The sequence below is a fragment of the Pleurodeles waltl genome, chromosome 6 (assembly GCF_031143425.1).
Source record: "Pleurodeles waltl isolate 20211129_DDA chromosome 6, aPleWal1.hap1.20221129, whole genome shotgun sequence".
In the NCBI taxonomy this organism is placed as follows: Eukaryota; Metazoa; Chordata; class Amphibia; order Caudata; family Salamandridae; genus Pleurodeles; species Pleurodeles waltl.
The window spans coordinates 75876512-75894396 of NC_090445.1; the positions used below are offsets into that span (position 1 = coordinate 75876512).

A 17885-nucleotide genomic window follows, 5' to 3' on the forward strand; every position below is an offset into this window, starting at 1 on the left:
TGCTTCGTGAGCCAGTTTATGAGATTCCCTTCCTGGAGGAAGATGGTATTGTCTCTTTCATAGGCCCTGCACGGGGTGCCGCCCTGAGTGGTTTTGGGGCTTTGGATCACACCTGCTCCATGGTACTTTGTGGCGTGGATCTTCCGATATTGACATATATCGAGGTGGAGGAACTCCTACGTTCTATTGCTTCTGTCTGATGATTGGATTTTTACAAAATTGACACTATCTTGAATTTGGTTGTGCTCACATGTTACCTAAATTTATGATTTTATTGTCTTCTCACCTTGTCGAAATACTTGTTTTAGATTTGGTTTATGTTTAGGGCATCCTTTTATGTTATTGGAACCACTTGCTACCGACAAGGGGAGGGTGTAGTGTGGTTGGTTTTACGTATTCATTGTGCTTTAGCTTCAGGCTTTAGGCCTTTGTGCATTTTGCCCTGAATATATTTTATTCACTTGCTAATAGCTTAGAGCCTCTGTGCACTTTGCTCTACATGCTTTTTATTAGGCTTCGTACTGTTATTTTTCAAATAGCCAGTTCTACGGTGTTGTTTTTTATTCATATCACACTGTTTTGCCTACTCTGCACTAGAGTTCTCCATAACATATTTACTCTGTGCTTCAGTCAAGGATACAGTCTGGTACATTGCCGATAGACGTGGTAAGAGTTTAGACTCTGCATTCCTGCGTAGGGACATTTTGTGATCTCGCTGACATGTTAGTTATAAAATCACTTCCTTGTCCCAGTACACGCAAGAGGGAGATTCCGACCAGGGAACCACAACTTGACGCTGACTGCCTCGTTGCAGATGCTGAACCAAGATCACAGGCCTTTGCTCAGGTATGAGTGTATCCGTCTCCCTAGTGATACAGAAAGGCAAGCTGAAAGCTTAACATGCTGTGCTCTAAATAGAACAAGCAGAGGGAGAGTAGAAACGGTTAGGAATTATGATAGCTTTATTTCTATGTTTTACTCTCCTGGTTACTATATCCATCCTACTATGTTGTGTTGTTCTGGTTATTGCGGCTCACGCCTTAATATCTAAAATACAGTTGTTTTATTAAAACATTATATAAAACTTATACTGTCTTTGTCATTTGTATATGAGACCATATTGTGAATGAGAGAGTTGGTTTGGATCTGAGTGACCACGACTTCCCTGAGAAGTTCCGAAGATGTCATGCGCTCGGCTGCCCAATCATTTCTTCCCCATGGGAGAAATGAGGCACTGCTAGTTAGCCGGAGCAACAACCGGATTTAGGGTGACAGAGTTCCTTACACGTGGGTCAGACTCAGTCCCCCACACCGTTATCGATCCTGCTGCCTAGAAATCCAGTAGTCTCATTTAGGATAATGAGAGCCCACGCGAAAGTACAAGGTTAAAGCCTGTGACTGAAAGCACTGTGAATATGTAATTCATTATTTTAAACTTGCATTACACACAGTATAAGACAGACGGCTGCAAAATGTGTAAAACATTTTAGGGTTAAATAGTGCTTCCAATAGATTTTAGTAGAACCCAGAGTGTACATAATGCAATTGTTTTTTACATTACTGTTCCTTCAACACCTCGATGTGTTGTAAGCGCAGTGTAAATACAATTACAAATAAAAGCACTTGCACTTTAGAGTGCAATGGTTAGCTTGTTGCACTACCACCGAAAGAATACATATTTGTCATCACAAAGCGCCCAGTGATTGCAACAATTAAAGCCAGCACAGGCTCCCAAATATTCTTTACATTTGCAGTTCACCCTATACATTTGCAGATTAACTGGTAGCGCACATTTACATTTATTTCAGGCAAGGGGGCAGACTGGCAGGAAAGTTTGTTTAGCAGTGTGCCAGATTTGGCTTCACCACACTAAGTGACACTCCAGCTGAAGTATTTAAACTATCAGAATCCGTCACGGGACAGTTGCTTTTTTCCAAAACGAAGAGCAGGTTTTGAAATCTAGGCACAAGTGAGGCTGGGGAATGTGCAACCCCCTTCCCATGACTCTATGCCCCCCCCCAAGGGTCGCACCCCACAGATTGAAGACCTCTGTCCTAGAGGAATCTACTGCCAGAATTGCATGCTTCTAATCAGACTCCCCCCCTCCCCCCCAGATCCCTGCCCTCCCGCCATTCTAAAACTTGCTGCCCCAATGGCGAATCTGATTTTAAATAAACGTCTAAATGATTCCTTAAACCTGGTGCTGGTTGCTTCTGGTTGGAAACAAGCCTTGCAGCCCCCCCTGCTGAAGAAGCCATCAACTGATCCTAAAGTTCTCAGCAATTTTAGACCCTTCTCATGTTCCTACGATGGATAAAATAATTGAGAAAAGGGTAAACAAGCATATTTCACACTTTCTTGAGTTTAATCGTCTGATGCCAATCTGGTTTTCGTGCAGGCTACAGCATTGAGTCAACCCTGCTTAAAGTATCAGAATTAATTAAAGGGAATTCGGATCTAGATACACCAGCTAGTGTTGTGTCACTTGACCATTCTTCAGCATTTGATACGGTGTCCAATGCCATTCTATGTTGATAGACTGGAAAAATTGCATTAGGGACCAAGCCCTGCTGTAGCTAAATTCCTTTATTACTGACAGTTCCCAAGCTGTCTTCCTACCTCCTTTCACCTCCACTTTCAAATCTTTACAGTGTGGTGAGCCTCAGAGCTTTCTCCAGAGCCCCACACTCTTTAATATACATATATTTCTGGAGCCACTGGCGAAAATTGTTGAGCCTTAGGGAGTGAGAGTCGTGTAATACACGGAGGGCATCCAACTTCTCTTGGGCCTTCAAGTCTGCTTTCCTTTAAATTATGCCTCAAAGTTGTTGACAGGATGCACTCAAGCTGTCGTAAACGTAACTCAGAGAAGACAGAGATCTTATTTTGGTTCCAAAACTTCTTCAGATCCCAACCTTTGGTAGCCATCTGAAATGGGTGCTTCCCCCAGCCTCAGTAATAAGAAATCTGGGTGTAAAATTTGACAGTAACTTGACCTTTGAGCCCCAAATCAGGGCATTGTCCTCTGCCTGTTTCCTTGCCCTTACGTCATTAAGAAGGATGTTGCATCTTCTCCCTTTGGAGTTTCGCCAAATGATAGCCCATGCCTTGATTGCATCCAGGCTAGACTCTTCCAATAGTCTTTACCTGTGATTGGCCGATTACCTGACCCAGCGCCTGCAAATCATTCAGAATGCTGGTGACAGTTAATTCTCAGGAGGCCCATCAACCCCGACTGGTGGCAGTGGCGGGCTGTCTACATCGGCTCCCAGTGACAAAAAGGATACAGATTAAGGCACTCATTTTTGCATTTGGGGCCTACCCCCACACTCCCTCCCTTTACCTCAGGTGCAGTTTCAAGCCCTAGGCCGAGCTAGATTGCTGAGATCAAAGAGTTTGAAACTTTTTCAAATCCCACACTTTCACAAGGCCAGCAGAGGGGAGTGATTATTTGTTTTTCTGGCCTCAAAAGTATGGAATGCTGTCCCACTGGGTCTGAAAAGCAGCCTGACTGAAGCTGTTTTTAGGAAGCGGTTCAAAACGTTTCTCTTTGACTCCTGCATGGTTTATATTTAGGTTTTATGTAGTTTAAGTATTTCTAAGGTGACCTTTCTGCTAGTTCCAGGACGTCTGTTCAGAGGTAGCTGCATGCTCTACAGATGTATTGTATTGAATATGGTGATCCAACAGGGTCCAACCAGTCTATATCTTTGTTTTGCCCTAAAATAATTTGCCTCTGATAATTATATTTATTTTAGCCTTCATTTGTAAAATCAGAATATATGGCTACAGAACTTTGAGCTAGATGAGAGTTGTGTCAATCAGGTTAGAGTGGGAAGAACAATAATATAATGTACCCACCTAAAATAAAGAGTAGACATGAGTTAAACTATTCTGTATGAAATGCTCAGTTGGTTAATGTTATAATATCTGATGTCTTTCTGTCAAACTGGAGAGTCGCTAATTTTAATTATCTGCGCAGTAGAGAACAGTGACTTGTATATGACTTGTATATTTACAGTGCTATGATATCCCTGTCTATGAGAGTCAGCAGTTTGCGTGTATAAGTGCCACAGTACTATCGGATGTTACAATTTTAGATCTCAGCTAGAAAGGGCATGCACTCTTCGAGACATGTTGTTTGCAATCTGTGGATTTACAGCTCGCCGCTAGCTTATCATTTGTTCACTTTAACGACGCTCTGGTTTTCTTCGTTCCTGTTTGTCCATAGCAGGCATATCTTATGCTTCTTCTTGTGTTTGGCCCTCTCCTAGAGCATGGACCAACTACTTGTGTTCTCTGCGCCCTCCATAGCTGTGCTCATGTTTTCACGCGCTCTGTCTCCTCCCACCTGCCCTCCATTCATATTGCTTCTTTCTCCCTCATACCCGCCCCATCTCTGTTGCTTTTCGCATACCTATCACCCGCCCCATCACTGTTGCTTCTTTCCCCCTCCCGTCTGTCCCATCCCTGTTGCTTCTTCTTCTACACCCACCTCATCCCCATCCCTGTTGCTTCATCCTATCCCTGTTGCTTCCTCTCCCTCCTGCCCACCCCACTCTGTTGCTTCTTCTCCCTCCTGCTCGCCCCATTCCTTTTGCTTTTCCTTCCGCAGATTGTGCTGTAATGTGTATCTTTCTTTATCCCCTTGCTCGTGTTTTTTTCAGTCCCTCCAACTGCTCTCACGCCTTTCATGGTCAGGAATCTAAAACCTTCTGTAGATAAAGTATTTTGTTTCGAATTTTAATTGCTGCCCCTGCAGATTCTAATCATACAGGACATCCAAGAAAACATCAGTGCAGACAAGTTGCTGCTGCTGTGATCTAACAAGAGGAATAGAATAACTTTATCTCTGCCCCTCATTCTGATTAAAACAAAGAAGCTGCCAGAGTTAAGAGCTGCAGGAGCACAACTGGCTCCCGAGGACTGGCGAGCTGTCTTTAATCACCATCAGAGCCCGCCCAGAGCATTCAAAGCAATGATCCACCCAACCGCCCGAAGCGGGTGTTACAGAGACAGCTGTGGATGTCATTCATAGGGGTGAGTGGACAGGAGACAGAAACAACATTGTCTCACCTCCCATGTGGGCTGGTGCCTCAGCATTGCAGGTAATATGTTGCCTACAGCAATCCAAGCCCTTCAGAGGTCACTGGCAATACAGCCAACTGATGCAGACTGTTCCCCGCATTCGGCTGGCCTGTGAAGATAACAAGCACTAGACTCCAAATAATGCAACACACAAATTCACCACACATTATTGCACTACACACAACACATGTCAACCTCTCATAATTCCAAGCCACACAATTTAACTCCACACAATTCCAATTCATGCCACATAATTACAATCCAACTAATTCAACTCCACATACTTCCTCTCCGCCGCATGCCACATATTTCCACTTCACATATTACCACTCCACACAACATAATTCCACTCCCCTCCACCCACATAATTGAACTCCACGCAGCACAATTCAGCTGCAGATACTTCCACTACACATAATTCCACTCCAACCTACACTTTGTCACATAACTATACTCCACATATATTCAGTCAGATCAAGAACACATAATTACATTCCACATCTCTTTCTGACCACTGAGGATAATGCTTTCTTCTAGGTGACAGGCAGAACCCTTTTTTTTACCAGCTTAACATAGCACAGGCTTGAACAAGAGTGCTTCACTGCCGACAGCTTTGGGTAGAAAGACACATCAAATAATCAGGAAATAGAAGAAATGCTTACTTGAGCATCTACCGCCAGCGTGAAGGATAGAGGCCAAACCTAGGCTTCATACCGACCATGAAACTGGAGTGTGCGGCAACCCTGCACTGGATGCCTTGTTCGGACTCGGAGGAGCTGTTCTTCGTGTTGTCTGCAGGTTGGTAATAATCACTGCCGCCTGGTGGAGAGCAGCAGGATCGACCCGAGCAGCAGACGTGGGATAAATCCAAAGTACACTTGCTTGCTACTGCAGATTGGGCAGACAAGATGTATCCTAGATATATCGGCGAGTTCTTCACTGGCCCACAACAGAACACAGAAAATTCCTCTATTGACTCTTTTTGGCGGGATACGTTAAAGGTGCCTGCCAGCTATAAAACAAGCACAGAGCAAAGTCCAAGTCAGACTATAGGACTGGGCCAGCTGCACTGGCATTGACTAGGACTCACTAATCACACTACCAATTACATTCCCCACTGAAACTGGGGTGTGGAGTGTGTCGAGTGTGGCCCCTGACCTGCTGTGCTCTCAGTCAGAGTCTGCCATCCTTCACTGTTGCAAAGTTGGCTCAGACTAGTAAGAGGCATCAGGCCTGGCCTGGCTGTAAGCAGCAGGGTCAGCTTGGGCAGCAGGTTAAAGCAATACAAACAAACATAGACTTGTTTTCTGATATGGCCTGCTGCTTGATTCACGTGGCCGGGATTCCATTGTATTCCTTGATGGCAATAGAATTCTCCCCAATAGACCAAGTTAAAAACAAATGGCTCAGAGGTACGAATGAAGGTCTGAGTCATGGAACTGGACTAGGACACACCACTCACAAAGTGTTTTAAAATTAAGTGGTGCAGCTACTCCCCTGCCGAACCTGTAGTGGTGAAAAACATGATCACCTCTGAGTCTGTACGCTGCCTCGAACAAAGCTATGCTGGACTCCTCCATCTGCCCCAGCCTACCAATCACGTGGTGAAGAACTTACAGCATTTGCTTGGTAGCAATGAAGGAGGCAGAGATCAGTGACACACCCACTACATCATCGTCCCCATGTGCCAGCCTGGCACCCAGCTGTTTACTTCAATTGAATCATTCAAATTCTACCCTGGGTCTTTGTGAATTATTCCCCATAAGAATGCCTATACCTGGAAAGCAAAGCCCACAATGTGTCGTCACTGGCCAGGCTTATGCCTCCAGAGTTGAGGAAGACCTCAACCAGCCATGGCATGCTCACTGTGCACACAGAAGCCTCAGGTCATTCTCCCAGCCCCTCCCCCAAAAGAACATAGATTAAAACTGGTTTGTGACCAAGCAGCAAATGCAATTTGTTTCCTGCTACTCGTCTTTTTTTTTTCATCCTCTTCTTTCTCCCTTCAGGGGGGGTAGGTCAATGCCCCTTTCACCATTTAACCCCAGCCACCCCTGGTCTCTACCTTGCATATATGTAGCCCCTACACTTGTGTGGTGGTGCATAACTCGGTGCTCTCGGTGTGCTCCACCCATGCTGCTTTGTAGAGTCACTCTTTACATTGAAATTCTTTGTAGGGCAGATGATCCTTTTAGGGAAGATTATTATCTCTTTAACACCACTTGATACTTAATGCCCCGTACCTGACACAAAAAACCCAAATGGAATACTTCTTTGAAATGTTGCTCATTTTGCCCATTCTTCAGTCCATATGAAACTAGTTTCCCCTCCCTCTTGATCACACAGTCCTTCCGGATACAGCCAGCTGTTACATGCTCACGTGTCAAGACAACTTACTGACATAGTAGTACCTTTCATGCTGGTGGACCACTGAACACTTTCTCCTAGTCACTCCAATGGCTGCAGTCCCATCAGTGCTTGGGCTGCACAGATGTAATGCACCCTGGTACATTCCCTGACCTTATCTGTCAGAATGCCAGGACTCCCTGATTTCAGATCCCACATTACTACCCTAGAGTCCTCAAATCTACCCTATCAACCTTCCAATACATTGCCACTTTTCCGAGGGTCACCAAAACACGTAGCTCTCACATTGAAATCACCTTACAAACAAATTTCCCTCCATCAAAAAATGTTTAATCTCCATTTCTGCTGGTTTCAAGAGGTTCATCTATACATCTGTATCACCTCATCAGGGCTCAAAAGGATAAGAGGTAAGCAAATCAGATTTGAACTAATCCCCGTATCCATCAGGACGGCTCCAAAAGCTGTTCCAATTTATGAAAGAGTTGCAGACGCACCTCTTTAAAGAACCCTACATCACAAGTGCATTACCCATCCAGAAATCAGCTCTCTCTCCTATCACTCATTAACTATAGGCTTGTCTTTGACCATGTGCAGTGCCTTTTGCCTAGGTTTATGCTACAGGAATACAATATACATAGATACATACATTGATAATGGTATGACTTTTGTGCCCTGACACAGCTTCTCTGTCCGCTTATATACCTGCCCGGCCCTGTGCTGGAAAGTGGTGCTGGCCTCCATTCACTGTTGCCAGCCATGAAATGGGTGAGCACCCATGGTGGGAGGCATTGCTTCACTCCCTTAAAGGCCAATGGTCACTAATTGCACATCCTTCTCCAAACTCTGTCCTTGTCACTTGCTCACAAATAATTCACATCACAACAGAGTGTCTGTGGGTCCTACCATCCTGAATGTCCTTCATCTGACTTGCTTACTTCTAACATCGCCCACCAGCCATTTGACTGACATGTTAAAGGTGACATGGCCCCTGCTGCCTCCATCCTTCTTCAGTGCCCCTTCGGATATGTTGCTTCCCTTACACTCCTGGTTCACCTTAAGAACAGAGATTGTACATTGATGCCTTGTTGCTGTCATTTCTCAGCATTCATTCACATGTTGAATCAGCCTAAACTTGAAATGCTGTTGCTCAGAGAGCATGGTTTCTGTAAATCTAAGAGTAGTTAACTGATTTATGGAGGATGTGCTCAATTGTGTATGAGGCCTTTAACATCCTGTATGTTAACCAGATTGTTTTAATTGCATTGTGTCATGTGCTGTAAATGGAAAGAGGGGGTTTATAAAGAAATAGGCTGGGCTGTTAGGGTCTGCTCTCTGCGTCTGTTGACTTAAACCTTGTACAGCCTCTGGTTGCGCTACGTATTCACTCAGACCTTGTCCAGCTTGTGGGTGTGTTGTATGTTCATTGAGACCTTGTTCACGAAGGGATCATCTTTCTTTTTGCGTTCTTGTAGTACCAGGTTTGGTTTTTGGGAAGAAGTGTGTTGTGGGTTTGATCGTAGATACTAGGAGAACAAAACGTTTTTCCTCACAAATGCCTATTTTTTATAGACCAAAAGTGCTTTACTCTAGTTTTGTAGAGAACAAGAATTCCTTTTGTTTTTTATCTTTAGGATGGTTGTTTAGAAGATGTGATTTAGAGCAGTTCACGTTTGATGCAAATAAGCTCTTGGTTGAAGCATCTCCTTACTTTCTTTCAAAGAATTCGGGGACGGACCAGGCGATGCAGCTGCCCCCCTTGGAGAAACAAAAAAAAAAAAAAAAACATCAGGTAAGGTTTCCTATAACCCTCAGTTTCATTTTCCCCTTTTCCTTCTCTAGTCTCTCTCTCTCTTTTTTATATCTCTTTCATTCTGGACTGTGACTCCCTCTCCAGACTATTCTCTAGCTATATAGCTTGTGATAATAAAAAACATGAAATAAAACAAAACAAATACATGACTTTTGCATAGTCCTCTTCCTTATTTGTGCTAGTTGATTTGAGCGTGTTTCCTTTAAAAACTTAGTACACTCTAGAGTTGTGCTAAATATCTAAATTGTGCAGTGCTTTCTTCTTTCTGTCTCTTACTTTAGAGTCCTTGAGAATACTAAGGGTTCTCTGGCAAAGCGCATTGCCATACGAGGTGTGTAGGAGGCTGGACTGGCTTGTAGTGAGTACCAAGGGGTACTTGCACCTTGCACCAGGCCCAGTTATCCCTTATTAGTGTATAGGGTGTCTAGCAGCTTAGGCTGATAGATAATGGTAGCTTAGCAGAGCAGCTTAGGCTGAACTAGGAGACGTGTGAAGCTACTACAGTACCACTTAGTGTCATATGCACAATATCATAAGAAAACCCAATACACAGTTATACTAAAAATAAAGGTACTTTATTTTTATGACAATATGCCAAAGTATCTTAGAGTGTACCCTCAGTGAGAGGATAGGAAATATACACAAGATATATATACACAATAGCAAAAATATGCAGTATAGTCTTAGAAAACAGTGCAAACAATGTATAGTTACAATAGGATGCAATGGGGACACATAGGGATAGGGGCAACACAAACCATATACTCCAAAAGTGGAATGCGAACCAAGAATGGACCCCAAACCTATGTGACCTTGTAGAGGGTCGCTGGGACTATTAGAACATAGTGAGAGTTAGAAAAATAACCCTCCCCAAGACCCTGAAAAGTGAGTGCAAAGTGCACTAAAGTTCCCCAAAGGACAAAGAGGTCGTGATAGGGGAATAAGGCAGGAAAGACACAAACCAACAATGCAACAACGCTGGATTTCCAATCTGGGGTACCTGTGGAACAAGGGGACCAAGTCCAAAAGTCACAAGCAAGTCGGAGATGGGCAGATGCCCAGGAAATGCCAGCTGCGGGTGCAAAGAAGCTTCTACTGGACAGAAGAAGCTGCGGTTTCTGCAGGAACGCAAAGGGCGAGAGACTTCCCCTTTGGAGGACGGATCCCTCTCGCCTTGTAGAGTCGTGCAGAAGTGTTTTCCCGCCGAAAGAACGCCAACAAGCCTTGCTAGCTGCAAATCGTGCGGTTAGCGTTTTTGGACGCTGCTGTGGCCCAGGAGGGACCAGGAGGTCGCAAATTGGACCAGGAGGTAGAGGGGACGTCGAGCAAGACAAGGAGCCCTCTTAGCAGCAGGTAGCACCCGGAGAAGTGCCAGAAACAGGCACTATGAGGATGCGTGAAACGGTGCTCACCCGAAGTCGCACAAAGAAGTCCCACGTCGCCGGAGAACAACTTAGGAGGTCGTGCAATGCAGGTTAGAGTGCCGTGGACCCAGGCTGGACTGTGCACAAAGGATTTCCGCCGGAAGTGCACGGAGGCCGGAGTAGCTGCAAAAGTCGCGGTTCCCAGCAATGCAGTCTAGCGAGGTGAGGCAAGGACTTACCTCCACCAAACCTGGACTGAAGAGTCACTGGACTGTGGGAGTCACTTGGACAGAGTTGCTGGATTCGAGGGACCTCGCTCGTCGTGCTGAGAGGAGACCCAAGGGACCGGTAATGCAGCTTTTTGGTGCCTGCGGTTGCAGGGGGAAGATTCCGTCGACCCACGGGAGATTTCTTCGGAGCTTCTAGTGCAGAGAGGAGGCAGACTACCCCCACAGCATGCACCACCAGGAAAACAGTCGAAAAGGCGGCAGGATCAGCGTTACAGAGTTGCAGTAGTCGTCTTAGCTACTATGTTGCAGTTTTGCAGGCTTCCAGCGCGGTCAGCAGTCGATTCCTTGGCAGAAGGTGAAGAGAGAGATGCAGAGGAACTCGGATGAGCTCTTGCATTCATTATCTAAAGTTTCCCCAGAGACAGAGACCCTAAATAGCCAGAAAAGAGGGTTTGGCTACTTAGGAGAGAGGATAGGCTAGCAACACCTGAAGGAGCCTATCAGAAGGAATCTCTGACGTCACCTGGTGGCACTGGCCACTCAGAGCAGTCCAGTGTGCCAGCAGCACCTCTGTTTCCAAGATGGCAGAGGTCTGGAGCACACTGGAGGAGCTCTGGACACCTCCCAGGGGAGGTGCAGGTCAGGGGAGTGGTCACTCCCCTTTCCTTTGTCCAGTTTCGCGCCAGAGCAGGGCTATGGGGTCCCCTGAACCGGTGTAGACTGGCTTATGCAGAATTGGGCACATCTGTGCCCAAGAAAGCATTTCCAGAGGCTGGGGGAGGCTACTCCTCCCCTGCCTTCACACCATTTTCCAAAGGGAGAGGGTGTAACACCCTCTCTCACAGGAAGTCCTTTGTTCTGCCATCCTGGGACAAGCCTGGCTTGACCCCAGGGGGGCAGAAACCTGTCTGAGGGGTTGGCAGCAGCAGCAGCTGCAGTGAAACCCCAGGAAAGGCAGTTTGGCAGTACCAGGGTCTGTGCTACAGACCACTGGGATCATGGGATTGTGCCAACTATGCCAGGATGGCATAGAGGGGGCAATTCCATGATCATAGACATGTTACATGGCCATATTCGGAGTTACCATTGTGAAGCTACATATAGGTAGTGACCTATATGTAGTGCACGCGTGTAATGGTGTCCCCGCACTCACAAAGTCAGGGAAATTGGCCCTGAACAATGTGGGGGCACCTTGGCTAGTGCCAGGGTGCCCTCACTCTAAGTAACTTTGCACCTAACCTTTACCAGGTAAAGGTTAGACATATAGGTGACTTATAAGTTACTTAAGAGCAGTGTAAAATGGCTGTGAAATAACGTGGACGTTATTTCACTCAGGCTGCAGTGGCAGGCCTGTGTAAGAATTGTCAGAGCTCCCTATGGGTGGCAAAAGAAATGCTGCAGCCCATATGGATCTCCTGGAACCCCAATACCCTGGGTACCTTAGTACCATATACTAGGGATATATAAGGGTGTTCCAGTAAGTCAATGTAAATTGGTAAAATTGGTCACTAGCCTGTTAGTGACAATTTGAAATAAATGAGAGAGCATAACCACTGAGGTTCTGGTTAGCAGAGCCTCAGTGAGACAGTTAGGCACCACACAGGGAACACATACATATAGGCCACAAACTTATGAGCACTGGGGTCCTGACTAGCAGGGTCCCAGTGACACATAACAAACATACTGAAAACATAGGGTTTTCACTATGAGCACTGGGCCCTGGCTAGCAGGATCCCAGTGAGACAGTGAAAACACCCGGACATACACTCACAAACAGGCCAAAAGTGGGGGTAACAAGGCTAGAAAGAGGCTACTTTCTCACACAACCCCCCCCCCCCAAACGAAGGACAATAAGGCTAACCTTGGCCAGTTGAGACTTTATTGTCTAAGTGGTGATAAGTAGAGAGTAGCTCTGCAATAGACTGGTTACTCCCTTTATTATCCACTATATGGTTACTTCCCTGTGGGGATGTAAACCACCCTGTTTGAAGTTTTTTAGCTAAGCAACAATGTGAAGATGTATTTTCAGAGTTTCTATCAGTAAGTTTTAGTTTAGAGCAGTGGGAATTGTCCACTGAACCTATTTGTAGTGATGGAAATGCCAGACAGGGATGCTGTCTCAGAAAAGCCATAGCTGGGCAAAAACTTTGTCCATATGGCTGGAAGAGAGAACAGGGATGCTGTTTCTCTTGAGTTGGAGCAGGGCAGGGATGCTGTCCTATGAGCTCCACACTAGGGCAGGGATGCTGTCCTAAGTGTTGTGAGGCAGTGCAGGGTTTCTGCACTAAAGTTTCTCTGGGAGGGTTGGAGGGATGCTCCATGTTAACTAAAATGGTGCTCTTTTTCTCACCAATGTTAGTTATCCCACAGAGAGGTACTTCTACCTCAGGGAGTACAGTTTTGCCAATTGATGATTCCCTTGGAACAGGTGCCACCCCAGGAGAGGTTTCTCCCACCACAGGAATGGTATCCTGAATGGTAGGGTGGTTAGGGGATACTGTGATACCCCTTTTACCTGTTGATGGAGAGGGATCCTGAGTTTTCAGGCCTTCTCTCCTTTGCTTTTTCATTTCAGTAGAAATGAGAGGGAACAATTCCTCTGGGATGCCCAGCATGGCTGCATGGGCATAAAACTCTACATCAGCCCAACCTGAGGCCTCTAGGTCATTACCTAAGAGACAGTCTACAGGTAAGCTAGGTGATACCACCACCTGCTTAGGGCCAGTAACTCCACCCCAACTAAACTGAATTATAGCTAAGGGAAGAAACTTAGTGGAGTTATGGACATCAATAATCTTATACTGTTGTCCAATGATGTTTTGATCAGGGTGCACTAGGTTTTCAGTCACCAAAGTGATACTGGCACCTGTGTCCCTGTAGGCCAAGGCCTCAACACCATTTATTGAAACTGTCTGCCTGTACTTATCCATTGTAAGGGGACAAGCAGCCAGTGTGGCAAGGCCAATGCCACTAGGTGTGACAGAAACTGTCTTGGGACTGACTACCCCAGTTTCTACTATGGACCCATAAGTGAACCCAACTACACCCTTAACTTGACTGTTGCCAGCAGTCCCACCAATAGTACCACTACTGCTAGGGGCACTAGAGCTTGATGTATTAGTGGTGGTAGGCTCAGGGGGTTTACCTGGACAGGACTTATCCCCTGGCCTATGACCTATATTTTTACACACAAAGCACCAAGGCTTTTTAAATTGTGTAGGTTGAGAAGAAGAGGAAGAATTTGTTTTATCCCCACCCCCTGAAGAGTGTTTAAGATTTGAAGTGGGATCTTTGGTTTTACCCTTATCCCCATGCTTATCTTGAGATTTTTCACCATCTTTCTTCTTAGTGTTCTCTTTGTCACCCCCTGTATGAACTTTTCTGTTCACCCTTGTTCTGACCCATTTGTCTGCCTTCTTTCCCAATTCTTGGGGAGAGGTCAGATCAGAGTCCACCAAGTACTGGTGCAACAAATCAGACACACAATTATTAAGAATATGCTCTCTCAGGATCAAGTTATACAGGCTGTCATAATCAGTAACTTTACTGCCATGGAACCACCCCTCCAAGGCCTTCACTGAATGGTCAATGAAATCAACCCAGTCTTGTGAAGACTCCTTTTTGGTCTCTCTGAACTTTATCCTGTACTGTTCAGTGGTTAAGCCATAACCATCCAGGAGTGCATTCTTAAGAACTGTAAAATTATTGGCATCACTTTCTTTCACAGTAAGGAGCCTATCCCTACCTTTTCCACTAAATGATAGCCATAGGATAGCAGCCCACTGCCTTTGAGGGACATCCTGTACAACACAGGCCCTCTCAAGTGCAGCAAACCACTTGTTAATGTCATCCCCCTCCTTATAAGGGGGAACTATCTTATGCAAATTCCTGGAATCATGCTCTTTTGCAGGATGACTATGGGGAATACTGCTGCTGCCACCATGGGTTTCAAAACCCAACTTCTGTCTTTCCTTCTCTAGTTCTAAAGACTGTCTATCCAAATCCAGCTGTTGCTTTTTAAGCTTCAGTCTGGTTTGTTCCACCCTCAACTTATTGAGTTCCCTTTCTAACAATCTGTCATCAGGGTTGGTGGGAGGGACATTTCTAGATACAGAGGTATGATGGGAATGAACAGAAGGAGACCTGTCCCTTACAGAGGGCACCCTAACAGCTTGGCTGACAGTGTAATGTGAGAGCACATCATCTGTATGATGTGACTCCACCTCAGTACCAACTATGCTAGACTGTCTTGTAATGGGAAGGCTAAGAAGTTTATTTCCTGAACCTTTACCTGGGGGAGTCCCTGGATCAGATTGAGACCCATTAGCTACTTTTTCAACAGATGGGGCACTTTTAGCCTTATCTTGTTCTCTAAGCATGTTAAGTAACAATTCCAAGGAAGGTTTCTTCCCTACACTCAAACCTCTCTCTACACAGAGACTCCTTGCTCCTTTCCAGCTAAGGTGGTCATATGCAAGTTTGGACAGATCAACGTTTTGGCCTGTGCCAGACATTTTTGGAGAGAGTTAAAGTGATAGAAAAAGAGAAAAAAGTTTTCAGAACTTTTTAGAAAGACAGAAAAAAAACTTTTAAAACTTTTTAGAACTTTTTAGAAAGTTTAGAAGTACTTTTCAGCACTTAGAAAAGAGTGAAAAGAGGAAATGCAAAACTTTATGGTTATGTGTATATACCCTGAACTTGTTTTGTATATTTTTCTCTTATGAAAAGTACAATGACAAGAGTGGTAAGTAGTCTCAAAGCACTTATCCCACCGCTGCACAACCAATGTAGGAGGCTGGACTGGCTTGTAGTGAGTACCAAGGGGTACTTGCACCTTGCACCAGGCCCAGTTATCCCTTATTAGTGTATAGGGTGTCTAGCAGCTTAGGCTGATAGATAATGGTAGCTTAGCAGAGCAGCTTAGGCTGAACTAGGAGACGTGTGAAGCTACTACAGTACCACTTAGTGTCATATGCACAATATCATAAGATTATGCTAAAAATAAAGGTACTTTATTTTTATGACAATATGCCAAAGTATCTTAGAGTGTACCCTCAGTGAGAGGATAGGAAATATACACAAGATATATATACACAATAGCAAAAATATGCAGTATAGTCTTAGAAAACAGTGCAAACAATGTATAGTTACAATAGGATGCAGTGGGGACACATAGGGATAGGGGCAACACAAACCATATACTCCAAAAGTGGAATGCGAACCAAGAATGGACCCCAAACCTATGTGACCTTGTAGAGGGTCGCTGGGACTATTAGAAAATAGTGAGAGTTAGAAAAATAACCCTCCCAAAGACCCTGAAAAGTGAGTGCAAAGTGCACTAAAGTTCCCCAAAGGACAAAGAGGTCGTGATAGGGGAATAAGGCAGGAAAGACACAAACCAACAATGCAACAACGCTGGATTTCCAATCTGGGGTACCTGTGGAACAAGGGGACCAAGTCCAAAAGTCACAAGCAAGTCGGAGATGGGCAGATGCCCAGGAAATGCCAGCTGCGGGTGCAAAGAAGCTTCTACTGGACAGAAGAAGCTGCGGTTTCTGCAGGAACGCAAAGGGCTAGAGACTTCCCCTTTGGAGGACGGATCACTCTCGCCTTGTAGAGTCGTGCAGAAGTGTTTTCCCGCCGAAAGAACGCCAACAAGCCTTGCTAGCTGCAAATCGTGCGGTTAGCGTTTTTGGACGCTGCTGTGGCCCAGGAGGGACCAGGAGGTCGCAAATTGGACCAGGAGGTAGAGGGGACGTCGAGCAAGACAAGGAGCCCTCTTAGCAGCAGGTAGCACCCGGAGAAGTGCCAGAAACAGGCACTATGAGGATGCGTGAAACAGTGCTCACCCGAAGTCGCACAAAGAAGTCCCACGTCGCCGGAGAACAACTTAGGAGGTCGTGCAGTGCAGGTTAGAGTGCCGTGGACCCAGGCTGGACTGTGCACAAAGGATTTCCGCCGGAAGTGCACGGAGGCCGGAGTAGCTGCAAAAGTCGGTGTTCCCAGCAATGCAGTCTAGCGAGGTGAGGCAAGGACTTACCTCAACCAAACTTGGACTGAAGAGTCACTGGACTGTGGGAGTCACTTGGACAGAGTTGCTGGATTCGAGGGACCTCGCTTGTCGTGCTGAGAGGATACCCAAGGGACCGGTAATGCAGCTTTTTGGTGCCTGCGGTTGCAGGGGGAAGATTCCGTCGACCCACAGGAGATTTCTTCTGAGCTTCTAGTGCAGAGAGGAGGCAGACTACCCCCACAGCATGCACCACCAGGAAAACAGTCGAGAAGGCGGCAGGATCAGCGTTACAGAGTTGCAGTAGTCGTCTTAGCTACTATGTTGCAGTTTTGCAGGCTTCCAGCGCGGTCAGCAGTCGATTCCTTGGCAGAAGGTGAAGAGAGAGATGCAGAGGAACTCGGATGAGCTCTTGCATTCGTTATCTAAAGTTTCCCCAGAGACAGAGACCCTAAATAGCCAGAAAAGAGGGTTTGGCTACTTAGGAGAGAGGATAGGCTAGCAACACCGGAAGGAGCCTATCAGAAGGAGTCTCTGACGTCACCTGGTGGCACTGGCCACTCAGAGCAGTCCAGTGTGCCAGCAGCACCTCTGTTTCCAAGATGGCAGAGGTCTGGAGCACACTGGAGGAGCTCTGGACACCTCCCAGGGGAGGTGCAGGTCAAGGGAGTGGTCACTCCCCTTTCCTTTGTCCAGTTTCGCGCCAGAGCAGGGCTATGGGGTCCCTTGAACCAGTGTAGACTGGCTTATGCAGAATTGGGCACATCTGTGCCCAAGAAAGCATTTCCAGAGGCTGGGGGAGGCTACTCCTCCCCTGCCTTCACACCATTTTCCAAAGGGAGAGGGTGTAACACCCTCTCTCAGAGGAAGTCCTTTGTTCTGCCATCCTGGGGCAAGCCTGGCTTGACCCCAGGGGGGCAGAAACCTGTCTGAGGGGTTGGCAGCAGCAGCAGCTGCAGTGAAACCCCAGGAAAGGCAGTTTGGCAGTACCAGGGTCTGTGCTACAGACCACTGGG

At 46.0% G+C, this 17885-nt stretch overlaps 1 protein-coding gene across 2 annotated transcripts in view; it reads left to right on the forward strand.

Moving 5' to 3' along the window:
• Positions 1–17885, forward strand: part of LOC138299228 (zinc finger protein 84-like) — a 132527-nt gene that overhangs the window by 106654 nt on the left and 7988 nt on the right. For both annotated transcript variants that reach the window (XM_069237359.1, XM_069237358.1), the window contains one exon: positions 9176–9244. The gene's annotated coding sequence lies outside the window, so the exon portion shown is untranslated. The remainder of the gene's footprint in view (positions 1–9175; positions 9245–17885) is intronic.